The 22,998-nt window shown below is 39.4% G+C and overlaps 1 protein-coding gene across 6 annotated transcripts in view; it reads left to right on the forward strand.

Moving 5' to 3' along the window:
- The window catches only part of LOC106093671 (protein N-terminal asparagine amidohydrolase), a 176,822-nt gene that overhangs the window by 58,197 nt on the left and 95,627 nt on the right, over window positions 1–22,998 (forward strand). For 2 of the 6 annotated variants that reach the window (XM_059368915.1, XM_059368919.1), the window contains exon 1: window positions 1,063–1,978. The exons of 2 other annotated variants lie outside the window; for them this stretch is intronic. The gene's annotated coding sequence lies outside the window, so the exon portion shown is untranslated. Of the gene's footprint in view, window positions 1–1,062; window positions 1,979–22,998 lie in introns of those variants that run through there. 2 more of the 6 variants (XM_059368920.1, XM_059368921.1) reach the window with 1 other exon arrangement.

Here is a 22,998-nt window from a genome sequence, read left to right on the forward strand (position 1 = left end):
CATTCAGAGGAAGTTTTAATCTTGGAAAAAAGAGCTTCAAATGTTGTCCGTAAAGATGTTCAGACAAATAGAAGTTGAATCTCCTGTCTGGACACCCAATATTTTGCTTTCCCCTAGTTTGGGGACATTTTCTATCCTATCCTTGTCTCTGTTGGTCATATTACGCTCCTTACGTTCGCACATCGAGATCATTCTGTTGATGAAACGTGTGTCATCACGTTTAGCAATCTTTTTTTCGTATACGGGCAAATCCCTTGATCTAGTTCAGCCAAATGATATTTCGAAAATCTATTGGATGTAGACCGTTTATTACCCGAGCTCTATTTATTACCCGGTTTCGCTAAAATTTTAAACAGTGGGTAGTTTTAGGTCTCCCTAAATCCGCCCAAATATGGTTTGGATCGACTATATTTAGATATAGCTGCCATATAGACCGATCTCCCGATAAAGGGTCTGAAGCCAATAAAAGCTTTATATTTTAATCGATCCAAATATTGTAAAAATAGGACTGTATTTAGATATAGCTGTCATATAGACCGAAATGCGGGTTAAGGCTCTGAAGCTCATAAAAGCTTTATTTATTCCCCGATTTTGTTGAAATTTGAAATACAAAATTCAACAGTGACTTATATTTATAAGACCACTCAATGTCCGTGCCGAATTTGGGTGCATAAGTTATCCAATTTTCATCGGATTGTGATGAAAGGGGGTTTACATATATATCCGAGGTGGTGGGTATCCAAAGTTCGGCCCAGCCGAACTTAATGCCTTTTTACTTGTTTTTCATTTGATTTTCTATGATTTTTCCTAGTACCCCGTTTTTCTACCTAAAACATCTCATATGGCAACACCCAGATCTATCTATCCCTCCATTCGTTTATTTATTTCACACGTTGTTGTTGCTGCTTCATTCATTCCAATGAGTGTGTGTGTGTGCGAGTGTGTTTATGCGCCAATGTATTTCATCTCCTTGTGTAGAAAAGTATCTTTCGTTGGTGGTGTGGTGTCCGAGCGCAACCGACCCACAATCCATGCTCGCGCTTAGTTAGACTTAATGTGCGCCCGCTACTCAATTTCAGTCCGGTTTTGTATTTGTCGTCGATCGCAACCCAGGCTGTCCAACCAACAATTCCAACTCTTTTTTTTTTGCTTTTGTTTCTGTCGTGTGTGGTGGCACAAAGTAAAAAGTTTGCCTGCCAGACTGTCTTGTCTTGCTTCGCCTATCCGAATTGTCCCGGTGTCAGAGCGAATTCTGCGGTCTATCAGTCAGTCAGTCGAGTCAAGTAAGCCGCCTGCTTGCTTGCCTGCCAGTAGCCGTCGTCGTCAAGTCAGTGTTAATAAAACGTTTTTCCTTCGTCGTAGTGATAAGCAAGCACCACAGAAAATAATTCCGATTGCGGTAAGCGCGAGTGCTGCTAGCTAGCGATTTTGAAAACACCGACGGGATTAAGATAGCCGGTGGTTGGTTCTATTGTGTTGTTGTTTTCTTTACTTAACCGTGTGCTTGTTCTTTGTGATATTGAAATAAAAAGTGCAAATTTTAATTTGTTGGCTTGCGCTTACGCTTTGGCTGCTTATTGACAGCCTTGACAAACGAATATCGACGAATAGTGAGTGAGGTTGTATGAACTTTGTGGAATTGTGCGCTGCTGCTTCTTCCCCCTCTCTCAACACTACTACTAGCACGCCTTGACACGGTGAAAATGAAGCATTTCTGCATAAATAATTAATACAAAGAATAGAATATTGCGAAAAAAAGGGAATAAATTATATGGCCACTCATACTGTGCATACTGTTACGCGTGTTGCATACTCCTCCTTTGCTTGTGTGTTGTTATTGAATTATTAAAAACGTATTGTGGTTAGTTCCGATAAGAAATCGAACGTAATCTATATAAACAAAAACAAAAGTCCCGCTATCGTTTGCAAGGAGGGAAGAGGAAGAAGACGAAGAATAGCAGAAACAACCATTTGTCAAGTAAGATTCTATGTTTTTTACACAATTTTTTTTCTAATCGGTGACAAATTCTCTATGAGCTGACTAATTATTCTAAGAAAAAGGTATCACGTAGGTACTCATAAAACGATTATAAATAATACCACCCTAAGGTAAATTAACTAGTGCTACGTTATTGTAAGGCGTAAATTGTTAATCAACAAGGTTTGGACTGGCTTGTCAGCCTTTCAAACTACACACTCAGACCAGAGTTCGACACAAAACGTCACAAGTTTTTGAAAAGAAGTCTTGTACAGATCTCCAGTTTGTAGGTACAGGATGGTTGATACAAAGTGTCTGTCCGTCTATCCGTCTGTCCGTCCGTCTGTTGTAATTACTCTAGAGCCTTCAAAAATTGAGATATTGAGCTGAAATTCGACACAGATATGTCTTTTTGATGCACGCTGGTTAAGTTCTTGAACGGGCCAAATCGGACCATATTTGGGTATAGCTGCATTAGGTTAGGTTAGGTTTAGTGGCAGTCTGTCATCAGACTCACTTAGACGTTTACTATTACTGAGACGTCTGTTCTGATAAGTGACAGCATAGCGGTAGACCTCTTCAAGTTTAAATAAGGCCACGTAGTTTTGGAATGCCTAATGCCCCCTCTTTGTGACCATCTATCATTCGTTGCCCTTCGGACTTGATCCTGAAAACTTAGCATACATGTCGCTAGAGCCATACCCACAGATTCCAGTATCCGTGGAAAGTGTAGGGTAGTTCCTAGCTCGTCCGCTTTACAATTCGCCATGATATCTCTGTGGCCTGGCACTCAGAATAGGTGAATTTTGAACTGTTCAGCCATCTTGAGGGCGGTTTTTTTTTTTTGTTCAGAAATACCTTCTCCAGGGATTTAATAGCTGTCGGAGAAGATATTAATGTCAATCGTTGTTATGACATTATATCTAAGCCATTCCAACACTTTCTTCATTGCAAGGATCTCCGCTACACACTGCAGTGAACGGGTAACCTTTTCGATGTGACCAGTTCTATTTCCAGGTAAATCGTAGTTCCAAGCGGTTCCATCAGGTATAGTGGTACAGTACTTTTTATCAAAAAGCTGCTTAGGTAGAGTGTAATCTACACTGCCTGTAACTTCAGACATTGTGTCATAGCACAGTGTCCGTAGCCGCCACATGACCAAAGCGGAAGCTCCCTTAGCCTCACGGCAGTGGTCGCAGCAATTTGTCTAGCCACAATGTCCAGGGCCATTAGATCAGATGGTGTCATCCTCAGTGCGGCTATGATATACAAACAAGGCATCCTTTGGATCCGATTGACTATTGAACTGTAGGTGGACTTTTGAAGCGCCGTCCACCAGACCACTACACCATATAGCATTAAAGAACTGACAACTGCAGTATATAACCAATGCATGACGTGCGGTCTAAACCCCAAACTTTTGCCAATGGCTCTCTTTCAGGTATATAGGGCAAAAGTTGCCTTTCTTGTCGTTTCCAAAATGTGTGATTTGAAGTTCAATTTCCTGTCCAGCAAAACTCCCAGGTATTTTGCGCTTTCAGTAAATGGAACATTCTCTCCTCCTAAGGAGACAGGTGCCACTGTAGGTAATTTGTATCTCCTGCTGAAAAGAACTACTTCCGTCTTGCACGAGTTTATGCTTAGCCCACCTTCGGTAACACACTTCGATGTTGCTCGTAGAGCTTCCTGAAGTATATCTCTTAGAGTGCTGGGAAACTTTTCCCTAACCGCAATAGCCGCGTCATCATCATACACTATCACTTTTACACCATTTTCTTTCAAAGAAGTAAAGGAGGCAGTACATCTCTTTGACCCATCTTTTTAGATCCACAGATCCTAAGCCTGCCGTAATTAATAAACTTTCTTACGGTAGAGTTGACGACTAGAAAGTCCAACTCCTTCATGATTGACGTCGGTCTTACATTAATGAAAGCACCTTCATTGTCAAAAAATGCTTCCATTGTATATTCCTTGACAGCGAGAGAACCCTCCATGTAGCCGACGAGGCACTGAAGGGCTGTTTCATTAGATTTGACTTTTCTATATGCATGCTGCTACCGCGACAGGCGATCTCTAGGGATCTTTGCCCTAAGATATGTGTCTATCAACCTCTCTATAGTCTCAGTATAAAGGATGACAGACTAATAGGACGAAAATCTCTCCCCTTCGTGTGGTAAGGTTTTCTGAATTTCGGAATGAAAATGACCTTTGTGTCCCTCCATCGCACTGGTATATGTATATACGTATGCTGGTACAAGCAGAGTATATCTCCCTAATCCAAGGAAACACTCTATCAGACACAGCTTATAATTCAACCGGTGACATATCATCAGAGCCAGGCCATGTAAAGGAGTCGAAACTTTTTATCGCCCAAAGGATTTGCGGCTCAGCCACAATTTCCCTAATAACCTCAGACGAATCCATACCAGTGACAACTTCTTCTGGCGCCACGTTGTACGTTGGAGAATTTTCAGGGAAATTTGTATCGACGAGTAGTTCTAGTGTTTCTTCACTCGACATTGTCCATACATTCTCTGACTTCTGAATATACCTCACCATAATAGGTCTCGAGTACAGAATCTTCCTTACCATAGAAGCCTCAGATATAACCTCCACGGAGCTGCAGAATTCCACCCAAGATTTGTTCTGTCCCTTTTCCAGTTCGCCCTTATATTTTCTTGACTCAGCCTTATGGATGTCCCAATCGTTTAGTGCTCTTGTGGTTTTCGCCTTTTCTGCAGTCCTTCCTTAGACCAACCAGTTCTGGGGTCCACCATGTCGGTCGCTGTTTGCCACTTGGCTTGGTTCTAGGACATGCTGACACAAGCGAGTCATTCAGGGCCTTCGTGATCCGCTTGATGTCTATATCCTCCGCAGTTTCCACTTTCTTTTATGGTCTAGAAGGGATAGACGTGCAAAATTTGTGCTGAAATTTTTCCCAATCCGCATTTCTTCTGTTTAGCCGAGGGAACACTTCTGCAGAATTTTCTTCAAGGCTGAAACTAATATAACGAAGATAAGACGATCTGTTCTCGTCTAATACTTCCAAGTGACATATTCTTGCGCTTATATCTTTCGATACAAAGGTAGCAACTTGTTCCTCGTGCCTGTCCCTGGTAATAAAGGTCGGTTTATTCCCTTTATTGCAAATCGCCAGATTACAATTTAAAAAATATGTGATAAACAGCTCACCACTTTCGTTGACATCCGAACCTCCCCATATCTGGTGATATGCATTAGCATCACTTCCTACAAAGAGGCACTTCTTCCCTGCAGAGCGGCTTCAACCAGCAACTCTGAAACGTGTGCCATATATAGGTGTATATGGTGTATTTTGGGAAGGTGTGTATAAGGAAGCTAGCTAGTAATGAGACTTATTTACTTCCAGGCTGACTTCTACTGAATCCCCAGTGCTTAGCGAAAGAAGAAGAAAAACATTTAGGCTACTATTTGCAAGAATACAGACTTTTGTTTCCCATTATCTGTACCCTTGATTGGTTTAAATCCCGAAATTCTTCGTCTACGTCGAATCCCGTTTCGATGCCTTCCCGTCCTGTCTCGATCATTCGCCTAAATTCCGCCAGACTTTAGCGATATGGTCGATAGTTCCTCAGGCGAGTGTTCAGCAGCAACTGCTGAGTCGTCTCCTGATTCCCCCAACCGCACCGCTTCTGTAGACCTTTAGTTTCAACTTGTTGAATCCGTAGGATACAACCCCTTGAGACTTGTTGAGGTTCGCGAGACAGCAGGAGTTAAGTACGAATACTGCATGTCTCCGGTCACCATCAGCCTTGTCCAATCTACCAATCTTCCAGTCGGTGGTTGCGGATTGGGATTACACTCCCTTAGCCTTCCAAGTATAGATCAAGACCTGAGGGAATTCTTGGTATCCAAGTGTGCGCCATTGGCCGAAAAGGAATATCTTCCCACTCATCTCACTATTGTAGCACTTTTAGGCACGGGATACCCTTCAGGTGACCGCAGCCTCTTGGCTGACTGTTGTGCAGTTTCCGAGTCTAGACATTTAGTCTTTGGGGTAGCCTGTGCAGCGAATCCCCGCGCCCATTTTAGTGAATCTCTCTCCCTACCAGTTAGAGTCTTAGGATTTATTCGCACCAAGCCTCTAAATAAATCTGAGATGCGATACTTCTTCTATTATTCCAACCTCTTAAAGAGTGTGTTGGTTTACCGGGGAACGCCGATGACCTAGGCAAAGAATAGATTCGCCCTCGTCCTTAAGACTCGTATCAGGTGTCTTCGTCAAAAGCCCCTCCTGATCAGTCATCTGTTGGCTAGTGTAGCCTGTAGCGCCGCTCCACCATTCGAGGTCTCAGTAGCAGACAATATGCTACAGCCCGATACCACCACCGCAGCTGTTGGGTCTCTGGAGTCCATTTCAAGCCTACTCCCGGGCTCTAGATCTGCCGCTCCACTGGAAACATACGCAGATCATCAACCACCTAATGGATTACACTATCGTAGCTATCCATAAGCGACTTTAAATTTTTCTCAGAAAAAAAAAATACCTATTACACGTAACAAAAAAAATCTTGTTGAGCGAAATAACCAAAGGTCTGCTCCTCTCAACGGTTCAATCCAAGGACAATTTGTTGCTAATCCTGGAAACCTCTGGTGGGTTTGCAAGTTCCAAGGGGAAACTAATATGGGCTTTAATACCCAAAGACGTTAGACATCAATTTTTTGCACAAGTCTCCCGATAAAATTTATGTTTGGAATGAAAAACATGTTTCTTTGATTGACGCCTTCTATTTTGTTCTCTCACTCTCTTTTCTGCGCAGCCGATAGTATGCTAAGGTTTCAATAAATAGTTCAGCTGACAACTCATCGACTCCTGCGGCCTCGTTATTCTTTAGTTAATGAGCAATACCATAATACCCAATGACGTAAGATTTCAATCTGTTGCACAAGTCTCCCGATAATATTTATGTTTGGAAGGAAAAATATTTTTCTTCAATAGACGCCTTCTGTTTTATCTCTCTCGCTCTCTCTTCCTGCGCAGCCCATAGTATGTTTAGGATTCAATGATGCGTGCGCCTCATCAGAGTTTTGCTTTCTATTTCTTCAGCTGACAACTCGTCGACTCCTGCTGCCTTGTTATTTTTTAGTTACTGAGCAATACCACTATCTGGATAGTTCAAAGATATCTAACCTAGCATTTTTAGACTTATTATCAATGCCTCAGTAGCAAGGAGGTAAGAGTTTTCCGAGTGAGGTTTCCGGCACCCAAGTATGTTTTGCTCTTGTGTAGTGCAAACAGTGTTTGCTTCATACATTTGTCTGCAGCGTACCGACGAGTAGCTTTTCTATTGTTTGAGTATGATTTTCGCTACACAAGGTAATGATTCTAAAAGATTTGTCTATTTCTCTTTCGAGACGAGCTTAATGATTTGAGGTTTTTGTTCTAGAATATTTTGACACTTCGTATTGATGGTAAGTCCAACATGCTATGCCGTCAATCATTCAGTTATAGATTCACAGACAGATGAAGATGGAGAAATGGACAAGAATGTCATTTACATGTTCTTATATTCATACTTTGGAAGGTTGCAAACTAATGCTAATGGCTTTCCTTCTTGTTGCATTGTGTAATTGACCACATCTTTCAGATCGATACATTGCATTTTATTAAAGAGCATCTTTATGGCTCAATTATAATTTGAAGTGTTTTTCTTTGGGGGTAATTTATGTATAACGACGACTTGACAATTCTCTTCCAAACTGATAAGAAGTTATGTTAGAATGCAATCGCATTTCTCAAGAGACAGCATGAAATGTAAATAGACGCAGCATGAATTCGGTTTCGTTGAAATGCTAAACACTTCACACATTTCAATGGTCATGTTCATAGGCAAGTATTAATCTTCGACCATTGCTTAACTCTGTAATGAATGGTTAATCTTATCAAGAAGATTTGATCAATCCAGTAGTATGTGGAGACACCCATGCCAAGGGATACGCACATAATGGACTTTCAATGGGAACAAAATGTGGATTATTGACGCCATTCATTGGTTATGCAATAGATGTTGATCGATTGAACCGTATTTCCGTTTTTATTACTTCAATGCTGGAAAGGGAAGGTGATTCAGAAAGCTGATGAGTGAAATATACAACAATGTTTTTAAGTTACAATAATGTAATGAAAATATATTTCCAAAATCATTCTAATTATCATAACCAAAGCTAAGGACTTAACCGAACCTTCTGACATTAAAAACTAGAAAGGAAAGGCAAAAGTCGGGCTGGGCCGACTATTTAATACCCTACGCCACTGAGTCTACATAGTACTTTTAAGATATGGAACCCATGTTGAAATGTAGACTTACATTTTGCATACCTATTGAACTTTAGAATAGAACCTTGGAAGATTTTCTAACGATAGCACCTATATTGTAGATAATACAGCCTTAAAGGGCCATATCGGGTGAAAGGTACATATGGGAACTATATCTTAATATTTGGGTCAAATTTTCTCTAAAGACAAAATTTCAATAAAATATGCTCATAACTGTTTTTTTTCATATTTTCAAGAAAAAATGTTGATGAAAATTTTTTAATCTTTTTTTTTAATCTTGTCAATCTTAATAAATTGAATACATTTTTAGCTTTCATAAAATTCGGTAAAAAATTGCAATCTTTGTTTGTTTCTCTTTCGAGACGAGCTCAATGAAGATATTTTCTTTGCAAATGGAAGAAGGAAAGCCAGAGATAGCAACACACACCAACCACTAGGAACGCATTTCGTCTTTGGTAAGAAGACTATTCAACCATACTAGGTGTGATGGCTTCAAGGGCCGTGCGTTGGTATGTTGTATTTGAATCGTATTTATTGCGAAAACGCCTCCATGATACAATTACCACATTAAACACGCTCCACAAACCTGTCTATTAGCTGTACTTTTCCCCAATGCATGTGTTTTCGTGTAATGACAGATATTTTTCTGCAACAATTACACTGCTTCCACGGTGCACAAGATTCTGTGCATCTGTTGGAAGTTGTATTGCTCTACATGCAACAGCAAAGTGTGCTACCGAAAGTGGTCTAGGTAAAAATCCGTGCAAGACAGAAAAAGTTCTTTTCAGCAGAAGATACAAGTTGTCTACAGTGGAACTTGTCTCCTTGGGTGGAGAGAATGTTCCATTTACAGAAAGCGCAAAATACCTGAGTGTCTAGCTGGACAGGCATTTGAACTGATCCAACAAATCCAACCTTTTGGAAAGGGAAGAAAGGCCAAGAAAGAAAAGCTTTTGACAAAAGTTGGCGGTTTAGACCGCGTGTCATGCATAGGGTATATACCGCAGTCGTTAGACCTATAATGCTATATGGTGTTGCGGTCTGGTGGACGGCGCTTCAAAAGTCCACCTTCTGCTCAATACTTAAACGGATCCAAAGGATGCCTTGTTTGAGCATCATAGCCGCACTGAGGACGACATCATCTGATGCACTGAATTTAATGATTCATCTTAAGCTTCTGGACATTGTGGCTACCCAAATTGCAGTGACCACTGCCGTGAGGTTAAGGGAGCTTTCTCATTGGTCATGTGACGGTTACGCACACTATGTTATCCTTGATACAATATTCGATGTTCCAGGCAGTGTGGATACACCCTACCTGAGCCGTTTTTTGATAAAAAATTACTGTACCACTATTCCTGATAGAAACGATTGGAACTACGATATCCCTGGTAACAGAAGTTACATTGACTTCTATGCGGATGGTTCCAAACTAAACGACCAGGTGGGCTTTGTGTTGTACTCTAGAGATCTAGAACTGGTCAAATCGAAAAGGTTACCCGACCACTGCAGTGTGTATCAAGCAGAGATCCTTGAAATTAAGGATGTGGTGGAATGGCTAAGATATAATGTCATTATGACGATTGGCATAAATATCTTCTCAGACAGCCAGGCAGCCATTAAATCGGTTGGTATACGGTTTGACCCAGAACTTCTTCCTGATTCGGCTTAACCATGTCTGTCCGCGCATCCTTTCAGTACTGAATGTCTATCTGTCGCTTTTTATACCCTCCACCATAGGATGGGGGTATACTAATTTAGTCATTATGTTTGTAACTACTCGAAATATGCGTCTGAGACCCAAAAATGATATATATTCTTGATCGTCGTGACATTTTATGTCGATCTAGCCATGTCCGTCCGTTCGTCTGTCTGTCAAAAGCACTCTAACTTTCGAAGGAGTAAAGCTAGCCGCTTGAAATTTTGCACAAATACTTGTTATAAGTGTAGGTCAGTTGGGATTGTAAATGGGCCATATCGGTCCATGTTTTGGTATAGCTGCCATATAAACCGATCTGGGATCTTGACTTCTTGAGCTTCTAGAGTGCGCAATTCCTATCCGATTGGAATGAAATTTTGCACGACGTGTTTTGTTATGATATCCAACAACTCTGCCAAGTATGGTTTAAATCGGTCCATAACCTCATAGAGCTGCCATATAAAACGATCTTGGGTCTTGACTTCTTGAGCCTCTAGAGTGTTCAATTCTTATCCAATTGGAATGCAATTTTGCACCACGTGTTTCGATATAACTTCCAACAACTATGCTAAGTTAGGTTCAAATCGGTCCATAACCTGATATAGCTGCCATATAAACCTTTCTTGGGCCTTGACGTCTTGAGCCTCTAGAGAGTTCAATTCTTATCCAATTGGAATGCAATTTTGCACCACGTGTTTCGATATAACTTCCAACAACTATGCTAAGTTAGGTTCAAATCGGTCCATAACCTGATATAGCTGCCATATAAACCTTTCTTGGGCCTTGATTTCTTGAGCCACTATAGGGCGCAATTCTTATCCGATTGGAATGAAATTTTGCACGACGTGTTTCGATATAACTTCCAACAACTGTGCTAAGTTAGGTTCAAATCGGTCCAAAACCTGATATAGCTGCCATAAAATGAGCCACTAGAGGGCGCAATTCTTATCCGATTGGAATGAAATTTTGCACGACGTGTTTTGTTATGATATCCAACTCTGCCAAAAATGGTTTAAATCGGTCCATAACCTGATATAGCTGCCATATAAACCGATCTTGGGTCTTGACTTCTTGAGCCACTAGAGGTCGCAATTCTTGTCCGATTGGAATGAAATTTTACACGATGTGTTTTGTTATGATATCCAACAACTCTGCCAAGTATGGCTTAAATCGATCCATAACCTGATATAGCTGTCATATAAACCGATCTGGGGTTTTGACTTCTTGAGCTCCTAGAGGCGCAAATCCTTTCCGATTTAGCAAACATTTTTCATGACGTATCATATTATGATTTTCAACAACTGTGGTTCAAATCGGTTGAAAAAAGGTTCAAATCGGTCCATAACCTGATATAGTTGCCATAATTGCCCCTCTAGAGGTCGCAATTATTATCCGATTTGCCTGTAATTTTGTACGACGCATCCTCTCATGACCATCAACATACGTGTTTATTATGCTCTGAATCGGTCTATAGCCCGATTTTACTACTTATTGAGCCCCCAAAGGGCGCAATTCTTATTCGAATTGGCTGACATTTTACACAGGTCTCCAACATATAATTTCATTGTGGTCCAAACCCGACCATATATTGATATTGCTCTAATAGCAGAGCAAATCTTTTCTTTTATCCTTTTTTGCCTAAGAAGAGATGTCGGAAAAGATCTCGACAAATGCGATCCCCGGTGGAGGTATATAAGATTCGGCCGGCCGAACTTAGCACGCTTTTACTTGTTTGTAATCAAGGTGATATCGCATTTGTTATCCAAACAGTAAAAATTTTTTCATATATCATTTTTTTTAGCCAAAGACAAGCGCTATGAATTTCGGCAAAAATTGTTTCAGATTCAGATATAGCTCCCTTATAAATAATTCACCAGATTTACATTTATAAGGACGCCGTTACTACAATTTTCAACCGCTTTGCACAAAATTCGATACGGAATGTTTTAATACCCATCTGTTGGTATCTGTTCGACGTAAGATAAACTGATGGGGCCCACTTATGTCTTTGGCTTTAGAATTCAATATCTCCTAATATTTTGTATGGAAATGAAATTTCACCTACGACCGTATGGTGTTTTGTTTTCGTTCATGTGCATTGGAGAAGTATTTTTACAAAACTTTTATCGGCTTACCTTAGAGCGATCATCTTGGTGCCGTGTTTAACAAGCCCTCCTAAACGCCTTGGTACGAATCCTGTTGAAAACATCCGAAAATATTCAGCGGTGATGGCACCCTTTTGGCACATTTGTAAGATCTTCAGCCATATAACTTGGTGATGTCGCCTTGCGCCACATTGTCCATCCTCGTCTTAATAAGGAGGTGCTTTCTCATCGAGCTAAAAGGAAAATCACTCATTTATTAGAGAGAAATCTTGACGCTGTTCCCTAATGGAATGTTAGCAACGTAATTTGTTCAAAAGTTTGGGTTCTAAAGACAGACGAAAGGATATGGCTAGACCAACATAAAATAACATAACAATCAATAACGAATATTCTTTATAGGGTCAGTCCTATACCAATATTTCGAGGTGTTACAAACGTAGTGACAGATTCAGTTTGTCTCTTATGAGTGCATCGCCAATTAAAATGACTTCCTTCCTTCTTATTTTCTTAAAATTTTTCAAAAAAAAAAAATCAGTTTAAAAGGAGATAAGACAATTTTTTATGATCATTTTCCCATGTGATAAGATATATGCGTGTGTGTGTGTGTGTGTGAGTACATGTCTTGTAAATATTGCCATAAACTAAGCAGCAATTAACGAAAAGGCGATATCCTTTCATGCCTGTCTCATCTTTCAGTCATTTAACGATCCACCACAGCGACATAAACGGCAGAATTAAACGAAAATGATGATGGTGATGATGAAGATGATCTCTTGCTGGACATTTATTTTCAGCGACATTAAGTGATGCGTCGCTCTTATGCTGCTGCTGTTGTTTCATACTTCTAGTGTGCGAGCATATTCAGATATCGCCACAGCGGCATCATTTTTGGTCTTTTTTGTTCTCCATCATCGATGGTGTGCTGCCAAGCGCTAAAGAACATCTGAAGTCGTCAACATAAACACACAGATATTTTTGGTGGGAAATTTATGCGTTTAATGAACTGCAAATGCATATCAACGACTGAGGTGGCAGCGGCAGTTCCAGTCGGCAACTCCAGTGAATATTCCTGCATAGAAGATATGGCGGTAATGATAAGCGCATGTGGGGAACTTCAAAACTCCTTTAAATGTCTTTTAAAAAAAGACTGGCAGTTAAGTAGGCCGGCTATTGGGGCATATGTATGCGCCAGCAGTAGTTGCGAGTAGAGATGAAAGCGTGAGTGATATTGAATTCTCACTCATGGGAAAAGAAATCAAAGGATTTTTACCAAAAACAGCAGATTAGCTTGGTGCAAAGGTAAGAAAGACCGTCAAGGACGCTAAATGGTGGGGTTTCGAATCCTGGCTAGGTGGTTATACCCTCACTAATGCTGACGACACACAGTGGAATAGAATCGAAAAAACTAACTAATATGGCATTTGAGAACGGATGGAGATAACTCTTTCAAATTTCAACTGAGGTGATATCGAGATCATGTGCAATCATTATGGTCCGATTTTCAAAATTCTTTTTTTGCTGGATCAAAAATCCCTACAAAACCAGTAAGGAAAGGTAAAAGTCGGGAGGAGCCGACTATATAATACCCTACACCACCGAGTCAACACACATACTACTTTCAATATAGGGAAGCTATGTTGAAATGAAGTCAGACTTTAATTTTGCATTCCTATTGAAAAACTGAATAGAACCTTGTAAGATTTCTTTTAAGATTTTAAGGGCCATATCGGATGAAAGATATATCGGATATATATCTAAATCTAGATCAACTTTAATGACATTTAGCACACGTGCTAGGACGTTAAACACCTCACCACCTAAATTTTGTAAAGTTCGAACCAATATTGTGGCGACTGCAGCCTTAAAAGGCCATATGGGATGAAAGATATAAAGGGTGATTTTTTTGAGGTTAGGATTTTCATGCATTAGTATTTGACAGATCACGTGGGATTTCAGACATGGTGTCAAAGAGAAAGATGCTCAGTATTCTTTGACATTTCATCATGAATAGACTTACTAACGAGCAACGCTTGCAAATCATTGAATTTTATTACCAAAATCAGTGTTCGGTTCGAAATGTGTTCATTCACCGTTCAGCGATGAGGCTCATTTCTGGTTGAATGGCTACGTAAATAAGCAAAATTGCCGCATTTGGAGTGAAGAGCAACCAGAAGCCGTTCAAGAACTGCCCATGCATCCCGAAAAATGAACTGTTTGGTGTGATTTGTACGCTGTGGAATCATTGGACCGTATTTTTTCAAAGATGCTGTTGGACGCAACGTTACGGTGAATGAACACATTTCGAACCGAACACTGATTTTGGTAATAAAATTCAATGATTTGCAAGCGTTGCTCGTTAGTAAGTCTATTCATGATGAAATGTCAAAGCATACGGAGCATCTTTCTCTTTGACACCATGTCTGAAATCCCACGTGATCTGCCAAATACTAATGCATGAAAATCCTAACCTCAAAAAAATCACCCTTTATATGGAACCCATATCTCAATTTTCATCATTTTCATAAAAACATTAATAAAACTGCCATATTGGCTGAAAGATATATATGGGAGCTATATCTCAATCTGACCCGATTTTAATGAAATTTTGCAATCGTATTAAACGTAAAAAAAACATCTCTTGCAAAATTTTGTAAAGATCGGATCAAATTTTGCAGTTTCTACAGCCTTAAAAGCCTTATCAGCTGAAAGATATATATGGAAGCTATATCTAAATCTGATCCGATTTTAATGATATTTTGCACATATATTGAGACATCATAAAAACCACTTTATGCCGAATTTGGTAAAGATCGGACCAAAATTGACGCTACTACAGCCTTAAAAGTCCATATCAGGTGAAAGGTATATGTGGAAGCTATATCTAAATCTGATCCGAATCTGATGAAATATTGCACATATATTGGGACGTCAAGAAAAGCACTTCGTGTCGATTTTAGTGAAGATCAGAGCAAAATTGGGGCTTCTCCAGCTTTAAAAGCCATATCGGATGAAAGATATATATGGCAGCTATATTTAAATCTGATCCGATTTGGATGAAATTTTGCACATTTATTGGGACGTCATAAAAACCCCTTCATGCCAAATTTGGTAAAGGATCGGACCAAAATTGTGACTTCTACAGCCTAAATAGGTCAAATCGGATGAAAGATATATATGGCAGCTATATCTAAATCTGATCCGATTTTAATGAAATTTTGCGCACACATTGGAATGTCAAAAAAAAAAACACTTTGTGCCAAATTTTGTAGGGATCGGACCAACATTTTGGTTTCTACAGCATTAAAAGGGCACATCGGATGAAAGATATATACGGGAGATATATCTTAATCTGGACCGATTTTTTCAAATTCAAAATCTCGTTCTTGTACCAAAAAAGAGACATGCAAAATTTGTAAAAATCGGACAACAAATGCGTCCTGTATCTTGATTGCAAGAATACATGGACAGATAGACAGACGGACGGACGGACATAGCTAAATCGAATCGGGAAGTGATTCTAAGCCGATCGGCATACCTATCCATGGATATCGCTCTTCTCCTTTTTAGCGTTGCAAACAAATGCACAAAGTTATAACACCCTGTACCACAGTGGTGGTGTGGTACATTTGTTGAAACTGGCCGAGATTGGCTTCGTATTTTGCGATGTACGAAGGCATTTGTTGTTCGATCTTTATTTTGACGCATGATTCGGATTGGTGACAAAATTTTCAATTACTTAGCTGCATATGCGTCAGCATAGGATAATTCAGTTATAAGTTATACAGCTTGGAAGTCAACAAATGTGAAAAAGTGAATTTTGTTTTTTGATTTTTGTGTCAAAAAAGTAGTTTCACTGATTAGTCTTTATTGAAAATAGTTGCTTAAATACCTTAACTTTTTATTCTTCACTCAATGCGTTTTGCGTGAAGTTTGAAAAAGATATGTTTTTATACTCTCCACCATAGGATGCAGGTATGATAATTTCGTCATTAAAACCCCATAAAGTATTGGGTTGCCCAAAAAGTAATTGCGGATTTTTCATATAGTCGGCGTTGACAAATTTTTTCACAGCTTGTGACTCTGTAATTGCATTCTTTCTTCTGTCAGTTATCAGCTGTTACTTTTGGCTTGCTTTAAAAAAAAAGTTTAAAAAAAGTATATTTGATTAAAGTTCATTGTAAGTTATTTTTAATTAAAAATGCATTTACTTTCTTTTAAAAAATCCGCAATTACTTTTTTGGCAACCCAATATATATGTATATTCTTGATCGACATAACATTTTATGTCGATCTAGTCATGTTCGCCCGTCTGTCTGTAGAAAGCACGCTAACTTTCGAAGGAGTAAAGCTAGCCGCTTGAAATTTTGCAGGTCGGATGGGTAGGTCGGTTGGGATTGTAAATGGGCTATATCGGTCCATGTTTTGATATACAATAGCTGCCATATAAACCGATAGGCGCAATTCTTATCCGATTTGGCTGAAATTTGGCATGAAGTGTTTCGGTATGAGTTCTAACAACTGTGCAAAGTATGGTTTAAATCGGTTCATAACCCTATATAGCTGTCATATAAACCGATCTGTGATCTTGACTTCTTGAACTTCTAGAAGGCTTAATTTTTATTCAATTTGGCTGAAATTTTGAACAACGTACGTATCAAATGCGGTCCGAATCGGTCTATAGCCTGATATAGCTCCCATATAAATCGATCTCCCTATTTTACTTCTTGAGCCTCTAGAGGGCGCAATTCCTATACGATTTGGCTGAAATTTTGCATGACATGTTTTGTTATGACTTTCAACAACTGTACTTAGTATGGATCAAATCGGTCCATAACCTGATCTAGCTGTCAAATAAACCGATCTGGGAATTTTATGCAACGATTTCTCTCATGACCTTCAATATACGTGTCAAATATGATCTGAATCGGTCCATAGCCTGTAACAGCACAATAGAGATACTGGGAAAAGAACGCGACAAATGTGATGCATGGTGCAGGGTATATAAGATTCGGCCCGGCCGAACTTACCACGATTTTACTTGTTTTACTTCATATATTTCCTAAATACATAAAAAAATTTTTTTGGGCCAAACAAGATTTGTAGCAAAGACGATTTTGCACATGATTTCAAAGAGTTATCTCTATCCGTACTTAAATGGCATATTTGTGAAATAATCAGCCGTGAAAAACTTCTCTACTAAACGGTTTCGATCATTTTTACATCGGAGAGCACTCAAGAGAACTTTCCCCTCTGTTCCTTAATCATGCATATCACGTAACTCCCCTCTAGCACTACAAACATGTATCACTCTCCCATCTCTGGTGTCGAGCTTATAATGCAACTCCTTAATTTCCTTCAAAGCAGAAGACGGACAGGCATATTGTTGTTGCCGTTTTAGATTCAAACAAAGAAACTGCAACTGTAAAGCCGCCTTTTTGGCAATCAGTAGTTAAATACCTCCTCATAGGAATAAAACTTAATTTTTTTTTCTAAAGTAAAACGCAGCGAAAAAACGACTTAAAATTCGTTGATACTTGACAAAGATAGTCGTAAAATTTTGTTCACACATTCAAAATTCAAAATGATGCTTACCCCCCAGCGCCAGTAAGGCAGCAGTAAAAAAATGTTAAGCAATATTCGCTAACTGGGCTTAAAAGCATAGTTGGGTTTCCTGAGCAGGGTTGCCGTTGTGTCATTTTTTTTAATTGTAGTGGCCAAAAAGGGATTGTATAATTCTTCAATTTCTGAAATCCACTTTCTAAAGCTCTTCCTCCACTTGATTTAATCACCGAAGTTTGGATGATCACCTTTTGCATGGATCGTCAGGTGGGTTTCCAATGCCTTACTAAGAGGAGTTTCTAACACTTTTCGTACAACATGACATGTTCAAAGAATGCGTCATTATATCCACCACCATAGGATGAGGGGTATACTAATCTAGTCATTCTGATTGTTACCTTCGTAACATTGCTTAGTATCTCTGTGATGTATTAGGATAATCCGTATGTAGGGGAGTTTATAGAGGAACATATCGGCCTAAGGGGGTACCTGTTTTATGGATTTTTGGTAGTCCCTATATACTTGGAGCGTTAGCAGTTTTACTCAATCACAAATCGATCTATAACCTGATATAGCGCCCATATTAATCGATCTCCAGATAAGCCTGCTACGGCCCTTGGAAGCTTCAATTTTTGGCTGGTTTGGCTGAAATTTGGTACGTAATGTACAATTTTGCCCTTGAACGCTGTTCATTTTGTATTCATTTTTAGAAGAATCCATGGTAGTGGGTTCCCAAGATTCAGCCTAGCTGAACTTAGTACGTTTTTATACCCTCCACCATAGGATGGGGGTATACTTATTTCGTCATACTGTTTGTAACTTCTCGAAATATTTGTCTAAGACCCCATAAAGTATATATAATCTTGATCGTCATGACATTTTAAGTCGAACTAGCCATGTCCGTCGGTCCGTCTGTCTGTCGAAAGCACGCTAACTTTCGAAGGAGTAAAGCTAGCCGTTTGAAATGTTGCACAAATACTTCTTATTACTGTAGGTCGGTTGGGATTGTAAATGGGCTATATCGGTCCACGTTTTGACATAACTACCATATAAACCGATCTGGGATCTTGACTTCTTGCGTCTCTACAGGAAGCAATTCCTATCCGATTTGGCTGAAATATTGCATGACGTGTTTTGTTATGACTTCCAACAAATGTGCTGAGTACGGTTGAAATCGGTCTATAACCTGATATAGCTGCCATATAAACCGATCAGGGGTCTTGACTTCTTGAGCCACTAGAGGGCGCAATTATTATCCGATTTAGCTGAAATTTTTAATGAGGTGTTTTGTTATGACTTTAAACAACTGTGATAGGAATAGTTGAAATCGGCCCATAACCTGATATAGCTGCCATATAAATCGATCTGGGGTCTTGACTTCTTGAGCCACTAGAGGACGCAATTATTATCCGATTTGACTGAAATTTTGCTTGAGGTGTTTTGTTATGACTTGAAACAACTGTGATAGGAATAGTTGAAATCGGCCCATAACCTGTTATAGCTGCCATATAAACCGATCTGGGGTCTTGACTTCTTGAGCCGCTAGAGGGCACAATTCTTATCCGATTTGGCTGAAATATTGCATGACGTGTTTTGTTATGACTTCCAAGAAATGTACTGAGTATGGTTGAAATCGGTCATAACCAGATATAGCTGTCATATTAACCTATCTGGGGTCTTGACTTCTTGAGCCACTAGAGGACGCAATTCCTATCCGATTTGGCTGAAATATTGCATGACGTGTTTTGTTATGACTTCCAACAAATGTGTTAAGAATGGTTCAAATCGGTCCATAACCTGATATAGCTGCCATATAAACCGATCTGGGTTCTTGACTTCTTGAGCCACTAGAGGGCGCTTCTTGAGCCGATTTAGCTGAAATTTTGAAAGAGGTGTTTTGTTATAACTTTAAATAACTGCGCTAAGAATAGTTCAAATCGGTCCATAACCTGTTATAGCTGCCATATAAACCGATATGGGATCTTCACTTCTTGAGCCTCTAAAATGCGCAAGTATTACCAGATTTGGCTGAAATTTTGTATAACGTCTTCTTTCATGACCTTTAACATACGTGTCGAATACGGCATGGATCGGTTTATAGCCTAATACAGTTTCCTTATAAACCGATCTCCCTATTTTATTTCCTCAGCCCCTAAAGTGCGCAATTCTAACTAGATTTGGCTATAATTTTACACAATGACTTCTACTATGGTCTCCAATATTCAGTTCAATTATGGTCCGAAATGAGCCATAACTTGTTTCTTTTTTTTTTTGTAACACTTCATTATATCAATGGCGTTATACTTAGAACTTTATTGGCAACACTGTCCCTAACTGGTCTGTTTGAATGACTTCTACTGTCCATCCGTCCTTCTTGACGTCTGCCTATTTTTCCTGATGCCTGTTGTTTTCTTGTTCCCCCCTGTAGGTCTGTCTGTCTGAACTGCATTGTCTTTCTTAGTTAGCATTTTTGCCAAAACCGTGTTAACATTGTTAGCAAACCGTACAACAAATGAATAAAAAAAACAACAACAGCAACACTATTGTTTTTAACTTCTTAAACATGATGTTGTTGCAGTTGCCGCAGCTCTTTTTTGCTTATTTTATTTCTTTTTTAAGTCATTTTGGAAAATTAACGTTTTTCATTTACAACTTTTTTGTGTAGTGGAAAAGTGAATATTCCATGATTGAGTTAGCGAAAGCTTATTATAAAACCTGATATACTAAATAGTTTGTTTTTGTAAAGCCTAAGCAGCAGCGATTAAACAATGAGGAATATTTTAATTACTTAAGAAGAATTTACTATAGATTATGAAAAAATGAAAAGGAGTCGCCTAAAATGTTTAGAGAGGCAATTTAATACTTGAAACTTTTTTGTTTTGAAAATTTAGAAAAAAGTAAATCAAACGCTTTTTTGCATTTCGGACTAAAAGGAAGATGATTACATTGGAGAGGTATAACAAAACAAGTAAAGGCGTACTAAGTTCGGCCGGCCGAATCTTATATACCTCCACCATGGATCACATTTTCGAGTTCTTTTTCTCTTCTTAGGCAAAAAAAAGGATAAAAGAAAAGATTTGCTCTGCTATTAGAGCGATATCAAGATATGGTCCGTTTCGGACCACAATAAAATTTTATGTTGGAGACCTGTGTAAACTGTCAGCCAATTCGAATAAGAATTGCGCCCTTTGGGGGCTCAAGAAGTAAAATAGAGAGATCAATTTATATGGGAGCTGTATCAGGCTATAGACCAATTCGGGCCATAACAAACACGTATGTGAATGGTCATAAGAGGATCCGTCATACAAATGTTCAGCCAAATCGGATAGGAATTGCGCCCTCTAGAAGTTCAAGAAGTCAATTCCCCAGATCGGTTTATGTGGCGGCTATATCAGGTTATGGACCGTTGAACCATACTTAGCACAGTTGTTGAAAGTCATAATAAAATACGTCTTGTAAAATTTCAGCCAAATCGGATAGGAATTGCGCACTCTAGAAGCTGAAGAAGGCAAGTCCTCAGATTGGTTTATATAGCAGCTATATCAGGTTATGGACCGATTTGAACCATACATAGCACAGTGGATGGAAATCATAGCAAAACACGTCGTGCAAAATTTCAGCCAAATCGGATAAGAATTGCACCCTCTAGAGGCTCAAAAAGTCAAGACCCAAGATCGGTTTATATGGCAGCTATATCAGGTTATGGACCGATTTGAACCATACTTGGCACAGTTGTTGGATATCATAACAAAACACCCAATGCAAAATTTCATTCCAATCGGATTAGAATTGCGCCCTCTAGAGGCTCAAGAGAAGTCAAGACCCAAGATCGACTTATATGGCAGCTATATCAAAACATGAACCGTTATTGCCCATTTACAATCCCAACCGACCTACACTAGTAAGAAGTATTTGTGCAAAATTTCAAGCGGCTAGCTGAACTCGTTCGAAAGTTATCGTGCTTTCGACAGACAGACGGACGGAAGGACATGGCTAGATCGACATAAAATGTCACGACGATCAAGAATATATATACTTTATGGGGTCTCAGACGAATATTTCGAGTAGTTACAAAACAAAATATCGGACCATATGTTGATATAGCCCCCATATAGACCGATCCGCCGATTTAAGGTCTTAGGTCTATAAAAACCACATTTATTGTTCGATTTCGCCGAAATTTTGGACAGTCAGTTGTGTTAGGCCCCTCGACATCTTCCTGCAATTTGGCCCAGATTTGGATATAGCTGCCATAGAGACCGATCTCTGGATTTAAGGTTTTGGGCCCATAAAAGGTACATTTAAAATTTGGGATAGTGATTTGGCCCAGAACGGTTCAGATTATCTTATAGACCGATCTCTCGATTTAAGGTTTTAGGCTTATAAAGGGCGCATTTATTGTCCGATGTCGCCGAAATTTAGGACAATGGGTTGTATTAGGCTCTTCCACATCTTTCTGCAATTTGGCCTAGATCGGTCCAGATTTGGATATAGCTGCCATATAGACCGATCTCTCGATTTAAGGTCTTGGCCTCATAAAAGGAGCATTTATAATCCGATTACTCTGAAATTTGATACAGCGACTTCAGATCGGTCAATATTTGGATATAGCTACCAAAAAGACTAATATTTTGTTCTACAAAATTTAACAATGAGTTCTACTTATTAGACCACTCAATGTCCGTACCGAATTTGGCCCAAATCGGACCATATTTCGATATACCTGCTATGGGGTCATAAATTAGTTATTTTTCACCGGATTATGACGAAAGATGATTTACATATATACCCGAGGTGGTGGGTATCCAAAATTCCGCCCGACAGAACTTAACACCTTTTAATTTGTTAAATATTTTTTTTTATCTCATCGCACTGTGCGTCTGCTGGTTTTTATGCCCACCAACATAGAATGGGGGTATACTAACCTAGTCATTCTGTTCACCTCGAAATATTGATCTGCGACCCCATAAAGTATATATATTCTGGATCGTCTCGAGATTCTGATTCGATCTAGCCATGTCCGTCCGTCCGTCTACCGAAATCACGATAGAGGTCAAACGCTTGAAATTTTGCACAGATTGCAAAATAAACAAATAAACCGATCTCCCGATTTGACTTTTGAGCCCCTGGAAGCCACAATTTTTGTCCGATTTGCCTGAAATTTTGCACATAGTATTCTGAGTTAAGTACGGCCTATAACCTGATTGACTTCTTGAGCCCCATATAAACCGATTGACTTCTTGAGCCCCTGGAAGCCGCATTTCTCGTCCGATTTGGCTGCAATTGTCCACATAGTGTTCTCTTATGACTTCCAAACACTGTGCGAGATACGGTCTATAAC

The sequence above is a fragment of the Stomoxys calcitrans genome, chromosome 5 (genome assembly GCF_963082655.1).
Source record: "Stomoxys calcitrans chromosome 5, idStoCalc2.1, whole genome shotgun sequence".
In the NCBI taxonomy this organism is placed as follows: Eukaryota; Metazoa; Arthropoda; class Insecta; order Diptera; family Muscidae; genus Stomoxys; species Stomoxys calcitrans.